Source organism: Mustelus asterias, chromosome 3 (assembly GCF_964213995.1).
Source record: "Mustelus asterias chromosome 3, sMusAst1.hap1.1, whole genome shotgun sequence".
Lineage (NCBI taxonomy): Eukaryota > Metazoa > Chordata > Chondrichthyes > Carcharhiniformes > Triakidae > Mustelus > Mustelus asterias.
Window position 1 is genome coordinate 43,385,082 of NC_135803.1, and position 15,076 is coordinate 43,400,157.

A 15,076-nucleotide genomic window follows, 5' to 3' on the forward strand; every position below is an offset into this window, starting at 1 on the left:
TGGTCGGATCTGCGGATAACTGTCTATAGTGTTCCTTGTTGTTCAGTTGTCGGTATACTTCTTTGCATTAATCCATTCTGTCCAGCACAATGGTGGCCCCTCCTTTGTCTGCTGGTTTGATGACAATGTTGTGGTTGGTCTTGAGAACGCGGACGGCGTTGCGTTGTGCTTGGGAAATGTTTGAGGCTGTCTTGTGAGTGCGGCTGATGAATCTGGCATTGACGCACCTCCTGACAGCTTAGGCATACATGTCGAATCGAAGGCAACGGCCTTCCAGAGGGGTCCAATTCGACTCTTTCCTCTTCGATTGCTGCACCGCGGATCCCTCTGTCGGCTGTTCCGGTTCATTGGCTGTCTCATTGTGTTCGCTGTTGGCCTCTTGGGGTTTGTGGAAGAACTCCCGCAGCCTCATTCGCCTGATGAATTCCTCTGTGTCTGCTGCGAGACTGATGGGGTCCATTTTGGCAGTGGTGCAGAAATTGAGAAATTGGGCTTGCAAAATCTCACTAACTGTCCTGGCTGGAGACAATACACATTTCTTTAACTTGTGCTTGGCCCTCTCTCCACTCACATTGTCTGTACCTTTAAGACTTGATTACCTGTAAAGACTCGCATTCCAACCATTATCTTGTAAATTGAGTTTGTGCCTGTATATGCCCTGTTTGTGAACACAATTCTTCACTCACCTGAATAAGGAACCCGAGACTCCGAAAGCTTGTGCTGCCAAATAAAGCTGTTGGACTTTAACCTGGTGTTGTGAAACTTCTTACTAAAGGAAATAACTCAAGCCTATCCAGCCTCTCTTCAAGGCTCAAGTGCTTCATCCCAGGCAAAATCTTGGTGAATCTCCTTTACATCCTCTCCACTGCAATCACATACTTCTTACAGTGAGGCAACCAGAACTGCACACAGTGCTCCAGCTGTGGCCTAACCAAAGTTTTGTGCAGCTCCAACATAACCTCCCTATTTTTATAATCTATGCCACGAATGATAAAGGCTTTCTAATGGCCCTACTAACCTGTCCTGCTGCTTTCAGGGATCTGTGGACAAGCACCTCAAGATCCCTCCGTTCCTCTGAGCTTCCTAGTGTCCTGCCATTCATTGAGTACCCCCTTGTCACATTACTCCTTCCTCACACTTTTCAGGGTTACATTCTATCCGCCACTGATCTGCCCAACTCGTCTATATCTTCCTGCAAACTAAGACCTTCTTCCTCATTATTAACCACCCTGACAGTCTTCATGTCATCCGCAAGCTTACTTATCATCTCCCCCCCCCCCTCCCGCATTCTCACCTCTACCATTTATGTATACCATGAACAATAAGGAACCTGGCACTGATTTGTGTGGTAGGCCACTGGACAGCGGTCTCCGATCACACAAACAGCCTCCTACCACCATCTTCTGTCTCCTGCCATTAAGACGTTTAACAACACCAGGTTAAAGTCCAACAGGTTTATTTGGTAGCAAAAGCCACACAAGCTTTCGGAGCTCCAAGCTCCTTCTTCAGGTGAGTGGGAATTCTGTTCACAAACAGAGCTTATAAAGACACAAACTCAATTTACATGAATAATGGTTGGAATGCGAATACTTACAACGAATCAAGTCTTTAAGAAACAAAACAACGTGAGTGGAGAGAGCATCAAGACAGGCTAAAAAGATGTGTATTGTCTCCAGACAAGACAGCCAGTGAGACTCTGCAGGCCCAGGCAACTGTGGGGGTTACAAATAGTGTGACATGAACCCAATATCCCGGTTGAGGCCGTCCTCGTGTGTGCGGAACTTGGCTATCAGTTTCTACTCAGCGACTCTGCGCCATCGTGTGTCGCGAAGGCTGCCTTGGAGAACGCTTACCCGAATATCAGAGGCCAAATGCCCGTGACCGCTGAAGTGCTCCCCAACAGGAAGAGAACAGTCTTGCCTGGTGATTGAGAAGCGGTGTTCATTCATCCGTTGTCGCAGCGTCTGCATAGTTTCCCCAATGTACCATGCCTCGGGGCATCCTTTCTTGCAGCCTATCAGGTAGACAACGTTGGCCGAGTTGCAAGAGTATGTACCGTGTACCTGGTGGGTGGTGTTCTCACATGAGATGATGGCATCTGTGTCGATGATCCGGCACGTCTTGCAGAGGTTGCTGTGGCAGGGTTGTGTGGTGTCATGGTCACTGTTCTCCTGAAGGCTGGATAGTTTGCTGCGGACAATGGTCTGTTTGAGGTTGTGCGGTTGTTTGAAGGCAAGAAGTGGGGGTGTGGGGATGGCCTTGGCGAGATGTTCGTCTTCATCAATGACATGTTGAAGGCTCCGGAGGAGATGCCGTAGCTTCTCCGCTCCGGGGAAGTACTGGACAACGAAGGGTACTCTGTCCACTGTGTCCCGTGTTTGTCTTCTGAGGAGGTCAGTGCGGTTTTTCGCTGTGGCGCGTTGGAACTGTTGATCAATGAGTCGAGCGCCATATCCTGTTCTTATGAGGGCATCTTTCAGCGTCTGAAGGTGTCTGTTGCGATCCTCCTCATCCGAGCAGATCCTGTGTATACGGAGGGCTTGTCCGTAGGGGATGGCTTCTTTAACGTGTTTAGGGTGGAAGCTGGAGAAGTGGAGCATCGTAAGGTTATCCGTGGGCTTGCGGTACAGTGAGGTGCTGAGGTGACCGTCCTTAATGGAGATGCGTGTGTCCAAGAATGCAACCGATTCCGGAGAGTAGTCTATGGTGAGCCTGATGGTGGGATGGAACTTGTTGATGTCATCATAGAGTTGTTTCAGTGATTGTTCACCATGAGTCCAAAGGAAGAAAATGTCATCGATGTATCTAGTGTATAGCATCGGTTGAAGGTCCCGTGCGGTGAAGAAGTCTTGTTCGAACCTGTGCATGAAGATGTTGGCATATTGAGGTGCGAATTTGGTCCCCATGGCTGTTCTGTGTGTCTGGATGAAGAACTGGTTGTTGAAGGTGAAGATATTGTGGTCCAGGATGAAGCGGATGAGATGTAAAATTGCATCTGGAAACTGGCAGTTGTTGGCGCTGAGCACTGAGGCCGTTGCGGCAATGCCATCGTCATGGGGGATGCTGGTGTAGAGTGCCGAGACATCCATTGTGACGAGGAGCGCTCCTGGTTCAACTGCTCCATGTGTGCCGAGTTTCTGTAGGAAGTCCGTCGTGTCGCGACAAAAGCTGGGGGTTCTTTGTACAATGGGTTTCAGGATGCCCTCGACATAGCCGGAGAGGTTCTCGCACAGGGTCCCATTGCCCGATACGATGGGATGGCCGGGTGTGTTTGCCTTGTGTATCTTCGGGAGGCAGTAGAGATCTCCAACGCGTGGAGTACGTGGGATGAGAGCACGGAGGGTGTTCTGAAGGTCCAGATCAAAGGTCTTGATCAGAGTGTTGAGTTGACGGGTGTGTTCTTTGGTCGGATCTGCAGGTAACTGTCTGTAGTGTTCCTCGTTGTTTAGTTGTCGGTACACTTCTTTGCAGTAATCCTGCCATTAAACCAGTTTTGCATTCAACTTGCCAAGTTACCTTGAATCCCATGTGTCTTCTTTATCAGTCTCCCATGTGGGAACTTGTCAAAGGCTTTGCTGAAATCCATATAAATTACATCAACTATGCTGCCTTCATCCAGATACCTGGTCACCTTGTTGAAAAATTCAATCAAATTTGTCAAGTGAGTGGACAAAGCTCTGGCAAATGGAGTATATAATGTGCAAAAGTGAAAATTGTCCATTTTGGCTGGAAAAATAAAAAAGCATATTATCGAACTGATGAGAGATTGCAGAGCTCTGAGAGACAGAGATCTGAGACTCTTTTTGCATAGAATCCTACAGTGCAGAAGGAGGCCATTCGGCCCATCGAGTCTGCACCGACCACAATCCCACCCAGGCCATATCCCCATAATCCTATGCATTTACCCCAGCCAGTCCCTCTGACACTAAGGGGAAATTTTAGCATGAATCGGAAATGGCTCATATGTAGGCTCAGCAAGTAATTAGCAAAGCTAATAAGATGTTATCATTTATTGTGAGGAGAATTGAATACAAAAGTAAGAAAGTTATTCTTCAGTTGTACAGGGGCACAAAACATCTGGAGTACTGTGTACAGTACTGGTCTCCTCAGTTGAGGAAGGATATAAATGCATTGGGGGAAGTTTGGAGGAGGTTTATGATACAAATATTAGACTAATACCTGGAATGGGCATGCTGGCTTTTGAAGGAAGGTATGGACAGGCTAGGCTTTTATCCACTGGAGTTTAAAAGTGTAAGAGGCAACTTGATTTGACAGGGAGGATGTGGGATAGATGGTTCCTGTTGTGGAGAATCTAGGACTAGGGGCCCTATTTTACCATTCTGATTCTAAGTGCTGAGCGCGAGTGTTTCAGATCCGACTTTTAGACCCGTTCTCAGGCGGCCCTATATGCACTCTGCCTGCAACAATATCAGCGATTCCGAATCGCGCTGCACAAGCCTGTGGGAGGGGCTTAATGTGCCCAAAACCCTGCAGCTCCGATCGGTGCCTCCAACTGGGCATGCGCAGAAAAAAGAATGATAGAATAACGCTTCCCTGCCACATCCCTCCCGGGCCGGATAATGCCTCCCCCTGGCCCCTACAGACATTGCCCCACCCTCACAACATTACTGACCCCCTTGTCTCCCCACCACCCAGATCAATCGCGGGCCTCTCCCTCTTCCCCCACCACCGATCTCAGGACCTGCCTTCCCCCTCACCGAACTCAGGCAGAGTGGCAGCAGACCCTTCTTCCCCCAACTGATCTCAGGCAGAGTGGCAGCGGACACCCCTTCCCTCCCACTGATCTCAGGCAGAGTGGCAGCGGACCCCTCTTCCCCCCACTGATCACAGGCAGAGAGATCCACCCTCCCCCTTCCAGATATCAGGGCAGGGTGATTCCCCTCACCCCGGACCCTCCCGCACAAGGCCCCCATCTCCTTCAGACTCCAATGGCTGTGTGACACCTCCCTCTCTCTCCCCTGTCCCCAATCATTGAGGCACTGATCCACCACCCGCCCCCCTCCCCATCAGCACATCTGCAAGTGCTCACTTGCCTTCCCCTCAATGCTAATAAGCAAACTGCATGTAACTTGCTGGAATGCTCTGCCAAACTGCCTGCAGCTGATCTGCCCTAAAGTGGGGCAGCTCCATTGAAAACTCAAGAATGGACAGGCAGGCAGGCAGTACTGGACAATGTGCATACGACCAGCCCCCTGATTTTCAGAGGGTGATCTGGGGAGGCTACTGGATGTAGAGGCGAGGCGGGATACCCTCTTCCCCCCCATGAGGACGCAGACCCAGGGGGGCTGATGGAAATGCGGCCTGGGAGGCAGTCGCCACCTCGGTCAGTGCCAGGGCACTGGCCCCCCCCCAACCAGGAAGCAGTGCCGGAAAAAAGTCAATGACCTCATCCGGGCAGCAAGGGTGAGTGCTGAACCCCATTTTGCATCTTCCCCCAAATCTCCTCCAGACCCTTCCATCCCCAGCACCCTGCATGCTTCCAGCTCCTGACCCCAAGCACCTCCTTCCTTCCCCCCCCCCCCTCCCCCCCAAAAGAGCCCCACTGTGCTTGCCCTTTAAGGGCCACCACCTGATACTCTGCAGGAGTTACGCACCATTTCTTTCATGGCTCCTTCTGTCTCCACAGGAAAAGACTGACCATAACATCCGTGAGAGGACGAAGACAGGGGGTGGTAAGACAGACCTCTGGGTCTTCACCCTCTTTGTGGAGCAGGCGCTGGAGCTCTCCAGAGAAGGGGAGATGCGGGCTGTCAGCGACAGCATGGTCGGGCTGCCGTCCAGACATGAGCACCTGTCATTCCTCCACTCACTTTGAGGCAACTTCTCGGGAGCACAAGTTTCAGGTGCAAGGGGCCAGGTTTAAAGGAGATGTACGAGGCATGTTTATTTGCATAGAAAGGGTAGTGGGTGCCTGGAACTCGCTGCCGGGGGAGGTCACGGATGCAGATATGATAGTGACCTTTAAGGGGTGTCTTTACAGCGATGTGAATGGGATGGGAATGGAGGCATATGGTCTCCGAAAGGGTAGGGGGTTGCAAATCAGATGGGCAGCCTGGTCGCTACAGGCTTGGAGGGCTGAAGGGCCTGTTCCTGTGATGGAATTTTGTTGGTGCTTTGTTCTATGTTCAGTGGAGACATGTGAATCGTGTTTGGCATCCCGGATTCCTCTCCCTCCCTTGCACTTAACCTTGTGCCCTGTGTTGCAGGAACAGATCCGGATGCCCAGGTCCTCCTGGAGTACATGTCCCTGCTGCAGCTCCCACCCATCCTGATCAAGACAGCTCGGGCGAGTCCTCGGAGGACATGGGTGAAGGGACCCCCCAGGGTGGCATCGTTTTGACATCAGCTTCCACCTCACAACCCACCATCCCAGATACTGACACGTCGGTGGGTCCAGTTAGTGCTGAGGCTTCTGGGTCACTCTCTGGTGAGCACGACACACCTGCTAATGTACATTGGGTGGAGGAGGGAATGTCCGAGGCCTCTGGCAAGCGGGGGCCTGCCGGAGGCGAGGACTCAGCTGGCCCCAGGCTACATGTTGGGCCTCTGAGTCACTTCTCCCTCAGCTGCTGGAGATGTAGCAATAGAGCCAGGGAATGCACGAGGGGCTGACAGCCACATTGGACCAACTGCGAGGCTGTTGGGAGGAGTCCCAAAGCTTTCAGGCGGACCAGTTATTGCCTGTCTTACGTGTTTCCCAGGCCAACACTGCAAGGATGGCGTCTGCAGTGGAAAGCCTGGGGCAGGGTACCTCACCATGAGTGGCAGGCTCCAAGCGATGGCCGAGTCACAGCAGGCCACAGCTGAGGGACTGAACAGGATTCTCGAGGTTCTGCGGCCCATGGCTGAGAAGTCAGGAGCTTGCAGGTGACCCAGCGGGACAGCGCTGAGAGACAAGGGCAGCAGCCCTTGAGAATGTGGCCCAGTCACAGAGGGCCATGGCTGAGGGGTTGCAGAGCACGGCCCAGTCCCAGAGGGCACTTGCTGCGGCCATTGAGAGGTGGCCCCCAACTCAAGTGGCCATCGCAGAGGGCTCGACCACCATGGGCAGGACACAGGTGGTCCTCCATGACTGGCAGTGCCAGGTGATGTTGGAGCTTCTGGAGCTCACTGCAGAAGAACCGCTGTCCTGTGGAGTGACCCAGTAGCCCACAGGACCCCAAGTGAGGAGGAAGGGCTCGAGCCCACGCCGGGTCCTTCCAGCCAGGAGACTGTGGCTGTGGCTACACCTTCTGATTCCCCCTTCCTGACACTGGGGCATCTCAGGCTCAAAGGGATGAAGAGGGTGTCATTGAAGCATCCCAGACACCTGGAAGCAGGCCAGGGCCCTCAAGGTCCAGGGCCTCCAGAGGACGCCCACCACACGGGGCATGGTAGGCAGCTGGTCCCCTCCACCTCTGATGTACAATCTGGGGAGTTACTGAGACGTAATGGGAGGCCACGTAAGGTTAGGAAGTTGTAGATGCACTGAGATGGCACAGGAGAAGGGCTGCGCTGGTTAGAAAGATATTTAAACAACTTAACGTTTTCTGTTCACAAGTTTTTATGTTAGAATGTCTTATTTAAACACCGTTATTGCAATTAAATGTTTTTTCACCACCCACCTGTGACTAATTTGTCTCAGATGTGTCTCGATAGGAATCCTCTTCTATTGATGATCGCCGGAGGGATGATTCATGTTGATGTCAGTTGGGGAGGCCCCTCAATGCTGTGTCACTGAGAAAAGGAATCCATTGGTTCCCCAGACCCCACGAGCGATTCCCTCCCATCCCCCACCCCACCCGCCCCAGGGCCCTGTGTGGGGGCTTCAGATCCCTTACCCACTACACAGACGTGGGCTCAGATGCCAGCGTGCATGCGGAGCTCAGATGGGAGTCAGACTAGTTTGCACCTGGGCATCTTCATAATGGTGCTTAGTGAGTCGTCATCACCCTCCTGCCTGGAAAAAAAACTCGCTAACACTGAGTACCCAGGCCCACCACTTGGCTGTGCCAATGTTGCAGGAAATAGAAGGAATTTTGAGGAGGGGGGGGGATGGAACCCACAGACACAAGACCCTAGCGACTGAACCACCTGGTGATCAGGGCCTCCCTTGCAGCCCTCGCATGCCTCATTTAGGCTGCCAGCCCTCGAGCACCTGATTGGTGTTCCTCAGCGTGCTCTTCCTCTTCTTCCTCCTCCTCCTCTTCCTCCTGCTGGTCATCCTCCCCAGCGACGCCCGGCAGGTCAGCTTCCACATCCTCCTCCAATATGTCACCTTTCTGCAGAGCCAGGTTGTGCAAGGCACAGCACACGACCACAATGCGGGAAGAGATCACAGGGCTGTATCGTAGGGCCCCTCCAAATCGGTCCAGGCACCAGAATCGCATTTTGAGGAGCCCAATGCACCTTTCCAGTATCGCGCAGGTGGCTACATCGGCTTCATTATAGTGGGTCTTCACCTCAGTCACAGGCCTCCGCACAGGCGCCATCAGCCATGTACGAAGCGGGTGATCCATATCACCCATGAGCCACCCCCGCAGCCTGAGCTCCTCCTCAAATGCCTCCAGGATGTCCGAACTCCTGACAATGGAGCTGTTGTGCACACTACCTGGATATCTTGCACATACATGCATAATGTTCATATTATTACCACACATTAGTTGAATACTCAGGGAGTAGAACCCCTTTCTGTTGATGAATCTTCATGGATTCTGTAGGGGAGCCTTGAGGGCGATGTGTGCCCAGTCGATGGCCACCTGTACGTTAGGCATCCCCATAATGGCTGCGAACCCTGCAGCCCAGGCTTCCTCGTGGGCCTGGTCCAGGTTAAATTTGATGCACTGCCCAGCCCGGGCATACAGGACTTCTGTGACCTGCTTGACACAGGTGTGCACAGCTGACTGGGAGATGCCACAGACATCTCCGCTCGGGGTCTGGAAGGAGCCAGTCGCATAAAAGTTCAGAGCGGCCATCAATTTGACAGCCACTGAGAGTGGGTACCCACCCCCGCCTCTAGGTGCCAGGTCCTGCCAACAGGTTGCACAGGTGTTGCACTGTCTCCTTTCAAAGGCAGAGACATCGGCAGCATACGGTGTCCGACATCTGTTCGAATGATACTCGTGCACGGAACTGCTGGGGTCTCTGCTCCCTCCTTTTCCTGCACCCCCTCCCCGCCCAGGTGAATGGCGGCCACCTCCTGCCTCTGGTGGTCATCTCCCTCTACTCCTGCAAGTGGTAACAGCCTGGCCTCCTGTGTCCGCAATTCTTCCTCCAGCTCCCCCTCCTCAGCTCCAGCAGCAACCAAAAGAACAGCAAGATTGATCGGTTGCTTTGAAAAAGCCATCTTGTCGCTCTGAAAGGAGGGGGGTGAGATGGTGAGGAGCACACGTAGAGGTTAAGGAACGCTGCTTGCCCCTAGCACATCAACAGTTACTGTCCATACCCCCCAATTCCCCCAGCCACACGCTCCCCACAATCACAGCACCCCCCCATTCCTCCAGCAACATGTTCCCCACAATCACAGCCCTCCCCCCAATTCCCCCAGCCACATGCTCCCCACAATCACAGCCCTCCCCCCAATTCCCCCAGCAACATGCTCCCCACAATCACAGCTCCTTGAAAAGTTGAGAAGCTGCAGCAGTACAATTTGCAAGAGCTTTGTGCACATCCTTCAGCTGGAAGTGAGCTGAGTGCGCTTAGACCCAACAGCACCACAAGACCGGAGGTCAGTGCTGAGACCCAGATCTGTGCTCAAGTCAGACATTGGAGACCCTGCTGAGCAACAACCCCCCACCCCCCACACACTCGCAGAGCCGCCACCGACCCGAGACAGAAAATGGCTGCAACAAAAGGACACCCGTAAGCAGCAGAGAGCCGTCAGATACTATTCACTTACCTCCTCATTAACCCTCACTGATGGAGCGCCCGAATCGGACTTTTGTGGAGCATGTCTGTTTCGTGCCGATTCCGAATTGGCGAATGCGGTGGTTAAAGGGGAAGTGCTGGTAAAGTTGGGCGCGCAGCCCATTAATTCAATTTAAATGTGTTTAAATGGCCGTCGCACCCATTTCGGGTGCGGTCCCAATTGCATCCTTGGTAAAGGGGGAACCAGCACGGAGGCGGGCGCAGATCGCACTACTTGCCTCATGCCCGACTTTACTAAGTTTCCACGCCCAAAAATGGGTGCAACTTGATGGTAAAATTGGGCCCTAGGTGTCACCATTTAGAAATAAGTGGTCATCTATTTAAGACAGAGATGAGGAGAATTTTTTTTCTCTCCGAGGGAATTGAGGTCTGTGGAATTCTCATCATCAAATGTGGTCAAAGCAGAGTCTTTGAGTATCATTCTAGAACCACTAAGGTATAGCAGAAAACACATTTTCAAACTGATGTATATCATCCATAAAATCAGTCCTTCTCTCTTGAGAAAAGATGCTTGTGATGTCCAGAATCTCCACAGCAGAAGTTGTCACGCAACCACTGTCATTAATTATTTAGGATTGTAAGTTCTCGCAAGTTCAAACAAGAAAGGTTTGCCCATTTTCATTCCATGTCTGGAAAGCCCTCATTGGTCAGACCAGCCAGCCAATCAGATAGTTACCGTTAAGCCTCCAGCAGAGGGTAGACAAGAGCAACCAGCAACAATAAGAGCCTCAAACTCCAGCTCCAACAGCTGTTGATGAAGTCAACATTGCAACCTTGGTGGCACAGTGGTTAGCACTGCTGCTTCACAGGGATCCGGTTCAATTCTCAGCTTGGGTCACTGTCTGTGCGGAGTCTGCCTGTGTCTGCGCGGGTTTCCTCCGGGTGCTCCGGTTTCCTCCCACAATCTGAAAGATGTGCTGGTTAAATGGATTGGCCATGCTAAATTCTCCCGAACAGGCGCCAGAGTGTGGCGACTGGGGGATTTTCACAGTAACTTCATTGCAGTGTTAATGTAACCGTACCTGTGACAATAAATAAATAAACTTTTTATAAATAAACCATAGAGCAAAACTCTCAGTCAGCAGAATAGTGACACAGATGATGCAGGAACCAAGTAGCAGCCGAGGACAAAGATGAGCTTCCTAAAAATTCACATCCCCATAACAGGAATGACCATCTTCCGTCACAGAGGACCTCACGGTGACCCACATAATGAAGGAAGAGGAAGACAAAAAAACACCATGGAGATGAGCACAATGTTTGCACCCTCCACAGGAAACGAGATAGAAAACAACTATACATCACCACAACTGCCAAATTGACATGGAACGGTTCAACACCAAGGATTGGAGAAAAAGATTAAAAAGGTACCCAGTCGTCATAATAATCTCCAGATCAAAGAGCTGGACCAACAGAGCCTACCTTTCCGCTGATAGAAGTGTGAAGGAGATATGGAAATGGAAGGGTTATAAGGTCTCCAGACTGCCTGAACATATTAACTCAGAGATTTGAAGGCGGGAGATGGGGTAACGATAATAATGTAAATACAAGGGATTCAGCGTAATAACTTGAAAAACATTAGATAAATACTTGGGTGGAGATGTAGCATAAGGGTTTATCACATAAAGGGTTAACGTGAGCCTGCATACAATTCTACCCACACAGTGATACAAAAGACATGACACACGCCTAGAGGTCAGTTAGTGTTGGACAGAGCTATGTGCATAAGCAAGCATGCAGACAACTCTTAGCTTGAACTCTTTACCCTAGATATGTACACGGTTCTTGAAGTTAACAAATACATACAGTTAACCTACTTGAGCCTATGAGGACTTCATTAAGGCCTAGCAAATGATATCCAACATCCTACAACAATGCCTACATTCCATAAAAGAATAAGTAACAGTTATATGTCATTTAGCCCCCCCAAGCCTGCTGCGCCATTCTATAAGATCATGGTTGATCTGTACCTCAGATCCATTTTTCTAATTTTTCTCCACATGTCTTGACACCGTCAACTAACAAAAATAATTTTAATTAACTCAATATCCATAGCCTTTGAGGGAGAGAGTTCCATATATTGGTTACCATTAGTGTCCAAAAACAAAACTACCTGCTTTCACTCCAAATGGGCCACTTGTCCATTAAAGCAATTTTTCAAGTTTTGTCGTAATTGGTTTGCATGCATGATGCTGTTTAAATTTGGCCGCATCAACTATTTTGAGAGTTGGAAATAAAACCTGCTGAACAAAATAGATAATTAAAAAATGTAAATTCATGGAAATCGCAACACAACACAGGATCAGAACACCAGTGAGATTGCTTAGTTTGCAAGTGGCAAATCGTTAAAGGAATTTTAACACAAAGGTGATAAAGTTTTATATTTGTACTTCTTATTGTAAAAGATTACATTAAATGTTTAAAATTATTTGTTACTTTCTTGAAAAAGCTATATATATATATATATATATATGTTAACCAGTTTTCTACTAGATATTATGTTTTCTTCTCTTACAGCCAACTGAATTTGGGTTATAAACAAATGTCTGATTGCTGTCTTCTTCCACAGAGAATAACGTAGCTGAGGAGATGATAGTTATGGTTTGGAATAGAAAATTTCAATTATATATCAATTTTATTATTCCTTTGCATAATACAGGTTTAAATTTTTAGCTATTATTATCACAGCTGTTCGTTTTAGAATCACAAAATCCTACAGTGTAGGAGACCATTCAGCCCATCGGGTCTGCACTGACAACAGACCCACCCAGGCCCTATCCCCGTAACCCCACATATTTACCCTGCTGATCCCTCTCAACCAAGCATCCTGGGGCACGAAGGGGCAATTTAGCATGGCCAATCAACCTAACCTGCACATCTTTGGACTGTGAAAGGAAACCAGAGAACATAAGTACCAGGAGCAGGAGTAGGCCATCTGGCCCCTCAAGCCTGCTCCGCCATTCAATAAGATCATGGCTGATCTTTTTGTGGACTCAGCTCCACCTACCCGCCCGCTCACCATAACCCTTAATTCCTTTACTGTTCAAAAAGTTATCTATCCTTGCCTTAAAAAACATTCAATGAGGTAGCCTCAACTGCTTCACTGGGCAGGGAATTCCACAGATTCACAACCCTTTGTTTGTGTGAATAAGTTCCTCCTCAACTCAGTCCTAAATCGGCTTCCCCTTATTTTGAGGCTATGCCCCCTAGTTCTAGTTTCACCCGCCAGTGGAAACAGCTTCCCTGCTTCTATCTTATCTATTCCCTTCACAATCTTATATGTTTCTATAAGATCTCCCCTCATTCTTCTGAATTCCATCGAGTATAGCCCCAGTCAACTCAGTCTCTTCTCATAAGCCAACCCTCTCAACTCCGGAATCAACCTAGTGAATCTCCTCTGCACCCCCTCCAGTGCCAGTATGTCCTTTCTCAAGTAAGGAGACCAAAACTGTACACAGTACTCCAGGTGTGGCCTCACCAGCGCCTTATACAGCTGCAACATAACCTCGTTGTTTTTAAACTCCATCCCTCTAGCAATGAAGGACAAAATTCCATTTGCCTTCTTAATTAGCTGCAAACCAACTCCTTGAGATTCCTGCACAAGGACACCCAGGTCCCTCTGCACAGCAGCATGCTGCAATTTTTTACCATTTAAATAATAGTCCATTTTGCTGTTTTTTCTACCAAAATGGATGACCTCACATTTACCAACATTGTACTCCATCTGCCTGACCCTCGCCCACTCACTTAGATTATCTATATCCCTTTGCAGACTTTCAGCATCCTCTGCACACTTTGCTCTGCCACCCATCTTAGTGTCATCTGTGAATTTTGACACACTACACTTGGTCCCCAACTCCAAATCCTCTATGTAAATCGTAAACAATTGTGGTCCCAACACTGATCCCTGAGGCACACCACTAGTCACTGATCGCCAACCAGAAAAACACCCATTTCCCCCCACATTTTGCTTTCTGTTAGTTAACCAATCCTCTATCCATGCTAATACATTACCCGTAACACTGTGCACCGTTATCTTATGTAGCAGTCTTTGGTGCGGCACCTTGTCAAATGCCTTCTGGAAATCCAGATACACCACATCCATAGGAGCACCCAGAGGAAATCCACGCAGACACAGGGAGAATGTGCAAACTCCACACAGACAGCGACCCAAGGCCAGGAATCAAACCCAGGTCCCTGGAGCTGTGAGGCCAGCAGTGCTAACCACTGTGCCACCGTGCCATAATTTTAATAACGTAATTTTGTGTGATGGTGTCTGCACTGCCTCAGAAGAATCTGATTTGAGTTGTACAATGAAAGCTCAGCGATAGAGGAACTTGTTTCATAAGATATTGCTGAAATAAGTTCTAAGTTGCATACATTGAGTAAAGGTGAGGTAAGCTATGTTAGTTCCACTCCTGTGTGCACAGTAAAAAGCTGTCTCATCATCTATATAAAATGAGTCTTCCAAACCAGAAAAATAGATTAGCAGGACTGAAAGAAAACCAGATTTGTTTAACTAATAAGTGTTGAAGGTTCTTGCAAAGAAACCCAGATGGTATAAAATCATTAAAAATGTATTTTAAAGGCAGTGAGCCTTGATACACATTCTTTTGAACTACTGCAGCTTGTAATCCAGTAACACTGCTCCAATCAGTGAAGTGAATCCAACGGCATTTCAGGCATCTGGCTTACATTTCCTAATGAGCACAATTTAATCACTCATTAAACTGCAGAACACAATGAACACAGAAAATACAGCAAGGATGACCATTAGGTATAAGAAGATTAAAGATACTGTTTTAAACCTTAAACTTAACATATAAATGAGCAACCTGTGATATTGACAATAAATGTCACCTCAGCTAAAGGATCCTTTTCGACAATGTGGCTTGAACAATTCAGTATTCTTAGAATGCAGAATCATAGAAATTACCAACACAGCCATTCAGTTCAACATGCCGTAGCAAGCACACAACTCAAAACATAGGCCGGAATTTTCCAGCCATTCTGGCTGACAGGATGAACTGCTCCCGCTGACTGTGAAACCCCGCCGTGGGTTTCCCGGCGAAGGGAAGTCCATATGACAGGAAATCCTGTTGACAACAGCAAGAGATCCGGCTGCTGACAATGGCAGGCCTCCTCCACC

The 15,076-nt window shown here is 49.2% G+C and overlaps 1 protein-coding gene across 6 annotated transcripts in view; it reads right to left on the bottom strand.

Moving 5' to 3' along the window:
- Positions 1-15,076, bottom strand: part of naaladl2 (N-acetylated alpha-linked acidic dipeptidase like 2) — a 902,781-nt gene that overhangs the window by 604,720 nt on the left and 282,985 nt on the right. The window contains exon 1 of one of the 6 annotated variants that reach the window (XM_078208139.1): positions 12,041-12,136. The exons of the other annotated variants lie outside the window; for them this stretch is intronic. The gene's annotated coding sequence lies outside the window, so the exon portion shown is untranslated. Of the gene's footprint in view, positions 1-12,040; positions 12,137-15,076 lie in introns of those variants that run through there. 6 annotated transcript variants of the gene reach the window in all.